The following is an 8396-nucleotide window of genomic DNA, read 5'->3' as shown; positions in this document are numbered from 1 at the left end:
AATATGGGTCCATCATGATGAAGACAATCATGATGATAACAGCAGTGAACATGTACGGAATGATTTTTTTTTTTTTGAGGAGCATCTGGGTACCATGTAATCATCTGTAAACACAGAGCAAGCAGAAGTCATTTCAGGGGTTTACCCCATCTCTCGCTTCATAAAGTCTTCCTGGAATAGACCCGGGAATGCTGCATCCTAAGTAACCAGAGTGAAAGAGGCTACTCAGAACCCTCAAAAAACAAAGTGTTTGATTTTATCATCTAACGTTAGTGGGCATATACCATGGGCCAGGCACTGTGTTTGGGGATCCAAAGATAATTCACAAGGGCTCTTTCTTGGACAGCTAGATTTGAAGCGTAGATTAAGTAAGAATGAAGTTGGATTTTTTTTTTTTTTACGATTTTTCATTTTTGATGTGGACTGTTTTTAAAGTCTTTACTGAATCTGTTAAAGTATTGTTTCTATTTTATGTTTTGGTTTTTGGGCCACAAGGCACATGGGATCTTTGCTGCCCAAATAGGGATCGAACCCACAGCCCCTGCAATGGAAGTCATCGTCTTAACCACTGGACTGCCAGGGAAGTCCCTGTAGTTGGGTTTTTATAGATTAAAAAAAAAAAAAAAAACACTGTGTACATCATTATGACTTTCCTAAATTGGATATACACCCAATGTGATTTAATATTAGGTTTTCATGAATGTCCAGTGTGACCATAATAAAAAGTGATAACTGATAAGGCTCTGCTGTAATATTGTTACAGCGGATGCAGTGTTTGATCTGATCCCCAAATACCTCCAGTCAACTACATATCTTGGGCTCTCCTTTATGCTTCTTAGTGGTGATTTGGGCTCAGGTATTCTTGTGTCTGGTCACATCTCTGGTGTTACTACTCCAGTCTGCAGTGTGCCCTCTTCTATTATTATGAGCTGCAGACTAAGTTGAAAACAAAGACTGTTAGAACTACATGTAAAACTAGAGTCAATTGGTTGTATGTGAAGGTTGGACTCTTTTCTAGATAAAGGAGTTAATTCAACAAGTCGTGATATATAACCCTGGCTGTGCTCAGAGGTTTTCTTGGCTTATTCTGATTTTGGGGTGACTTTTGACGGGAGAAGTTGCTAGATGGATGAGGAAGTACTCACACAAATGTATAAGCTTGCTGGAATACGGACGTTTCCGTCTTCCTCTAGCAAAGCTAACAAGGAATAAAAATTAAATAAACATTCTGTGTTCTGGCTTCACATAGGAGTCCTAGGAGGCAGCTGTATATTCAAGCACATTAGGAAAAAAAAATTTACATCCACCATGCCTCAGGCTTTGTTCTTGGGATTGGGAAAATATCCCTAATTTGGACAAATGGGCTTAACTTTAGAAGAGAGTGTTAGGGTCAGAGGGAACTGGGTTTGACTCTCCGCTCTTCACTGACCAGCTGTGTGACTGCATGAATAATTTAACCTCTTCACGCTCGTCTCCTCTGCTGTGCAATGAGGACCACGTTGCTTGCTGCGTTAATATAGGGATTAAACATATGATATAGATGAGGGTCCTCACATATCAAGGTTTTGGTGCATGGGAGCTATTGTAACTAGTTACTATTGCTACAATGATGGTTGTGGCTTCTCCAGGTATGCCCATGAAGACCGGAGCTCAAGGGCTATTTACCACCTGCCAGAGTATGCATTTTTGGAATTCACTAAATAGTTCTGAGCCCTGATTTCTCTAATTTATAAAACTGTAGATAATATATACTCCAAAGAATTGCAAGGAATGAATCTGATGACGTAAGTAAAAGATGCTCATAATAGATGCTCCAAAATGTTGTTTCTCTGTGAGATTTATTCTTAGACAACAAATCGTTACCAGCAGTATGTAGGTCAATGACTAGGAAACAGTCTGTATCTTAGTCCATCAGATCCCATTTAAATTATTCCATGATTTCAAAAGAGCTGGGTAATGATAAAAGCACTCAATTCTTTTCGAGGAATGCTGCAAATTTCTCTTAAGAATCTTAGACAAAGTTTGCTTACCTCAGAGTAGCAACACTTATATTAAAACTTACCTATCTCTGTGTCTGCTTTAAAAACTAAGAAAAGGTCATTCTTGACCCTTATTGGATCCATGAATTAACATGTAAAATCTGATGGTCTTTAATATGTTTACAGGTAACCCTTTAAAATCGAATCCTCTTGGAGAAATTACTTTGAATAAAGTCTACTTTAAGTTCAGCATTTGCCTCCACTGCTAAGATAATGGAGAGATGGTTGTATTTTATGATTTCTTTTTCAGTTGCATCAAGATCTTTAAAAAGGCTTTACCATCTTATACCAATTATATTAACTTTACTCCTGTGTGCACACCAGTAATGACCCGCCGAGCAATCCAGGCCTCCCCAGTGCTGACTTTCTGAGGCGGTGAACGGGAATGGAGCCAAGAGTGGGTTCCGAGTGGGAAAGGAAGTGGGGAGTCTAGACCCTGACAAGTTAATAACTTAACAGTGGGTGAACAAAGCAGACAAAACAGTTGAGCGGGCTGCAGGAAAGGGGCTGTGAGCAGGCGAGTCAGCAGGAGGAGAATGCCAAGAAAGGGAGGGGTGGCGGGCATTCGAGGTCAGGGCATCCAGCCCTGGGAAGGCCACAGAGGTTCAGAAAAATCCAGGCTAGAGTGGCAACTCCAGAATCCGAGAGCCTCCGAGCTCTCCCATCTGTTCAGGATCCTGGTTCTTGTTAACCTCGGCTGGCTCCATCTCTTTTTTTCAACTGTTCCCTTTCAATGAAGTCCTTAGGGTTTAACATGTGAGAAGCACTTGCAAACTCAAAAATCAAACAAACCAGGACAATCTTCTTGACTCCACATCTCCCATCCACAGATACCCTCCTCTTTACAACCATTTTCAAAAAGCTGTCTATAGTCCTCACTTTATCCATTTTCCTTACCTTCGATTTCTCATTCCACTGCACTCTAGCTTCTGCTCTCTTCAACTCCATTGAAATAGCTCTTGCTAAGACCACAAATGGCCTTCCAAGTCACCTAATCCACAAGCATCCTTCAGCCGCCTCCTGCCGTATACCCCTCTTCACCGTCGCTGAGCGCTCCCTGGGGGAAACTCCCCCTTGGCTTCTGTGACACATGATTCTCCTGGTTTCCAGTCTTCTTCCTTCTCTCTACTCTTTACACTAAACCTGGTGTATGGGGGTCATCCCGACTCTTCCTGACCAGTCAACAAGAATGCTGAAGTTCCCCAGCACATATTCTGGCTTCGCTCTCTTCATTACATTCCTTCTCCTGGGTGATCTCATCAATGGCCGCTTAGCTTTCAATGACTCACCAAGATGTGCCGTCAGCCCCGACCTCTCCTAGGAGCTCCAGACCCACGCCTTCCACCGTCTAATTGATACCTGCACACAGGTGGCTCAAAGGCTCGTCGAACACAATGGGGATGCCTCACGGTCTCTTCCCACTGCCAAGCTTGGCATCCTCCTCCTCTGTCTCGCACATAAACCCAAAGCACCAGAGTCATTCTTGGACACGTCTAGTTGATGACCGAGACCTGTGGGCATTACCTAATAATCTTGTGATTCTGTGTCTTTCATTCATCCTTCCAGAAACCGCCCTAGTCCAAGTTACCATCATCTTTCCCCTGATTCCTGAGACAATCTCCAGCTGGTTTGCTCCTCTTCAATCCTTTCTCCATACTGTAGCTAGAATTATTCCTTAGATAAAAATAAGTGAGATCATGCCATCCTTGAGTTCCTAGCATACCAGAAGCTTTGTATTGCCCAGTAAGTGAGACCACACCATCCTTGGGTTCCTAGCGTTCCAGAAGCTCTCTATTGCCCAATCCTTTGCAAAGCCGTCATGACAAGCATTTCCTGGCCCCAGGCATCTTGTCCATACTCACCTTCTCCACTCTCTTCCATCTTTATGGCACATCTTCCTGTTTTCAGGAGCTCCCTGATCTCACAATTGGACTTCTAAACATGCCATTTTTTCCATCTGAAATACTTTCCCCATCCTACCCTATTGCCTAGTTTTTCTTCGTGATTCAGAAGTTATTTCTTCAGAGGGGCTGACTTTGACCATCTGGAGCAAGAGTTCTCTAACTTGTGTACCACAGTGTCCTGAATGTGTCTGAAAACAGGTGCTGGACGCTGTCCCTAGAGTTTCTAATCCAGTGGGTCTGTGGTGGGAACTGAGAATGTATATTTCTAACAAGTTCCTGGGTGATGCTGAGGCTGATGGTCCAGGGACCATGCTTGGAGAGCCACTTACCCAAAGCACACCATCCCTGTGCATTACAGGCACACTTTGTTTTATTGCCTTTTTTTTTTTTTTACAAATTTGTGGCAATCCTGTATGGCTGAAGTCGAAGGGTGCCATTTTTCCAACAGCATTTGCTCATTTCTTTCCTCTGTGTCACATTTTGATAATTCTCACATTTCAAACTTTTCCATTATTATTATACTGGCTATGGTGATCTGTGATCAGTAATCTTTGATATTACTGTTACAAAAAAGACTGTGGCTTGCAGAAAGGCTCAGATGATGGTTAGTGTTTTTCATCAATAAAAAAATACATTTTCTAATTAACATATGTTTACTTTTAAAAAAGATGTAATGTTATTGGATTCTTAATAGGCTATAGTATAGTGCAAATATAACTTTTATATGCACTGGGAAACCAAAAAACTCATGTGACTTGCTTTATTGAGATATTCACTTTACTGGCACTGGCCTGGACCCAAACCTGCAATATCTCTGTGGTCTGCTGGTACATGCTTTCACAGCCCTACGTGCCTCTCCTCCAACATATTCATGGCTGAAATTTTACACATCTCAGCATAATTATTTGACTGACTCATCCTTCTTCCCCACTTGACCACAGGCTCTAGGACAGCAGGGATGATTTTGTTCCCAGATCAACCCCTGGGTCTAAGCTCAGCACCAGGAACATAGTAGGTCCTCTGTACAAATTTCCTGAAGGACCGAAAGATGAAAAATTGTGAACAGCATGGAGGAAAATGTATTTAAAAACTTCAATTGATTACTCTGCCAACGAAAAGAATCAGTATCATATGGCAACCTTGAGATTCAATTGGTCCAAGAGCTTAGTCCTTGAGGGGAAGTCAAGTCATAAGAACATACACTTCCTTAAGGTTGGGGGCTGTGCCAGTCCAATCCACTCTCCTCCTGGGGACTGACTGACCCCAGATAACTGCAAGTGGCTGGAGAACACAGGCACGACACAACTGGATCTCCTAGGAGACTGTCAGAAAGCTGGAACCCTGCCAGACAATGGGGGGTTCCAAAAATGATGTTTATTGAAAGTAAGTGGTTGACGATAAGAGAGATCAAGGAAGTTGCTGAGAAGAGAGATCAAGAGAGGCCAGAGGGAATCCCCTTTAGGAGGATAAGCCAACTTGGGAAATCACACAACTTTTATTATTTTTCATTTAAAAAATTTAGAAAATTAAAGCACCGGTAGGAAAAGTATGGGACCCACAAAAGACAAGCAGAAATGTTAGAAGACAAGACATCGTGAGGTGGTTCTTTCTTTGAAAGGATCAGCACAAAGAAAGTCAAAGGCAAGATGCCATTTCCCAGTGGCTTCTCCAGAGATGGAGAAGAGCGGAAAGAGAGGGAAGCCTGGGACAGGTGAGGGCGAGAGGACGACGTTAGAAGAAGGGATCATATTAGCAAAGAATGGGATGCTCGCTCTCTAGAGTCAAATGGCAGACAGTAGAAGCATTCTTCTGAGAAGGAACCCATAAAGAAACCCAGAGGACCCAAAGAGCACGGGGAAGAAGGAAGCACAGACAAGGGAGGTGTGAAGATCACCTTGAGGGAGCCAATGGGTGATGAGACATCTTTTTCCAGACTGTTCATCTCAGATCCTGAGGCAGGAGTTCCAGAGCAGACGCACGTCCTCAAGCTTTCCTTTGTGGTGAAACAGAAGGGGTTCTCCCGGGCGGCTCAGCTCCTCAAACATCCCACTTTCCAGTCTTGGGGCTGCGACACCCTCTGGGTATCACAATTTCAAGATAGTTCAGGCAGTCTCCAGGGAAGGCCAGTGTTTATGTGGTCAACCTGCAAACATGGTGAATTCAAATCTATCCTGAAGCAACTGTCCAGGAAAGAGCAAGGTGACAGAGAAGACTGGTGGCCCAGTAAAGAAACATGGCTGGGTCGGGGCTTTACCCACCTGGGAGCAAACCCAGACAGTCTGTCCAAATGGAACTCTGGACTGTGCACCTTTTCTGGCAGGGAAAGTAAGAGATGTTTCAACAGGAGTTCTTTTCAATACCTGGTCATATGCTAAATGCCTGAAGTTGGTGGAAAACTTCTGCTCCATGGTCGTTTGGGGGAAATGGTAAGAGAAAAGGATGTAGGGTGATAAAAGCAGATGGGTTTGGAGTTTAGGTTTGGGAATTAGCTCTCTTTTTAGCTATGGGATGCTGGCTGATTTCCTCTGTGGACCTGTTTTGTGATTTGGAGAAATGAGTACCATAGCTTCTTTGCAGGGACTGTGTGATAAGAAAAGAAAATATAAATGTAGGGCCTGGCATTATAGTAAGTACTCAAGAATCAGTAGTCAAAACAGTTGTATGAATAGATCCTGCTTACCCCATGGGGTAGTCTTCAAAGAGTTCTTTCTAGAAGGAGAGAAGAGGCTCTAGCTCTAGCTGCCCCTGAAGAGATGACACCAGTGACTTCTGGCTGGCAAACCCTGAGCTCTACCTGTCCAGGTAGGAGCTGGGGCTCCTGTCTTCCCCAATATCACAGAGCTGTGCTCCCCACTACACTTTTCTCACCTGCACAAGAGTCACAGCGTTACCTTTCTTTCCTTGTAAACATTCAGAAACTTGGTTTGAACTTTGCCAGGAGTGTTGAGATATGGCGACACAGCACGATGAAGGGCATCATCAAAATGACAATAACAACAAACATTTGTAAAACCACTACCAGGACTCAACTAAACATGCTGCACACACTGTCTCATTTAATAATCCCTAGGATTCATTTTCATGAGGATCCTAGGAGTTTTCAGTTAGAATCTTATTGCTTTTAACAGTGGGAGAACTGAGGCTTAGAGTGGGGATAGATGTGAGTAGCTTGGACAAGGCCACAGAGTTAGCAGATGGCGGAGCCATGTTCCCAACCCAAGGAGGCTGGCCCTGGAGCTGGCACACGCTTGGTCCTTTTGCTCATCCACACCATCCTTAACAGAACAACCAGTCCCAGCGAGGGAAGGGGAATTGGCCCTTCCAGAAACGGAGAGGCATATCCATAAAGGGAGACTGCTGGACCCCCTGAAAAGAGGCTGGCAAGACAGGAGACTTCAAGCCCAGCCAAGAACATCTCAGGGAATCACTCTTCCTATCTGTTCTGAATAGGGTGTCCTGAGAAAACGGTCCTGCCCGTGATACATTATCTCTGCTCCGTTCCACCCCAGCAGGCAGAGTGCCTGCAGGAGACAGGAGAAGAGTACAGGCTGTTAACTGCCGGACAAAGGGAACATTCCTGTCCAGAAACAGTGCAGCTACTCACAACTGACAGGCAGGCTCTGCGGGAAAGGCATGAACTCTGTAATCACAGAGGCCAGCGCTGGGCCAGACATAATTTCCTATGTGATGGGCAAAGAGGGTCCAGATGTGCATTCCCTTCTGGGGATGAAAAAAAATCAGAATATCCAGCAACACAGGAGGTATCCCCTAAACACATACACACACACAGACATGCACATAGTCAGACATGTACACACATACACACAAAACAAGCAGACACATACAAACACACAGAGACACACACACAAACCCACAGAGACACACAAACACATATATGCTAATACACAGAGACATATAAATACACAGAGACACACACAAGCACATATACACAAACACACATACAAACATGTGCAAATATACACAGACACAGACGTAAACACACACAGAGACATAAACACATATGCATACACACACACGACACAGGATCTCACTGAAGATCCTGCCTCAGTGAGAAGAGCTTTTCTTTCATTTGTTTCCCTTTAAGATTTGAACAAAGAGGTCTATTGCTTAAAAAAAAAAAACAGAAAGAAAGAAAAGGCTAAAACCAGGAGTCTAGACATTCTGTTCCCCAAATACACTTATTTTTTTCTGATTATACAAGTAATATATGCTCATTGACAAAATTGGAAAATATAGAAAATTAGGAAGGAAATAAGTCACTGGTTAATCCTATTACCCTGGAGGTTTCCCTTTGATGGGGGCTATAAACTCATCAGCTTCAAGAAAACCCAGGCTTCAAGAACCAGGAAAATGCGCATAATCTCTAATTAGGAAGTGAGTATCAGGTTCAGCCAGAGAGAGAGAGAGAGAGAGAAATGAAATTGAAATGAGG

The 8396-nt window shown here is 43.5% G+C and overlaps 1 long non-coding RNA gene across 1 annotated transcript in view; it reads right to left on the bottom strand.

Moving 5' to 3' along the window:
* Positions 1–6080, bottom strand: part of LOC104999133 — a 7416-nt gene extending 1336 nt beyond the window's left edge. Inside the window, exon 1 of the long non-coding RNA XR_826550.1 lies at positions 5838–6080. This is a non-coding gene — a long non-coding RNA (uncharacterized LOC104999133). The remainder of the gene's footprint in view (positions 1–5837) is intronic.
* Positions 6081–8396: the final 2316 nt, after the last annotated feature.

This window comes from Bison bison, unplaced genomic scaffold (assembly GCF_000754665.1).
Source record: "Bison bison bison isolate TAMUID 2011002044 unplaced genomic scaffold, Bison_UMD1.0 scf7180017864345, whole genome shotgun sequence".
Taxonomy (NCBI): domain Eukaryota; kingdom Metazoa; phylum Chordata; class Mammalia; order Artiodactyla; family Bovidae; genus Bison; species Bison bison.
This window is presented reverse-complemented; position numbering and strand designations above follow the sequence as displayed.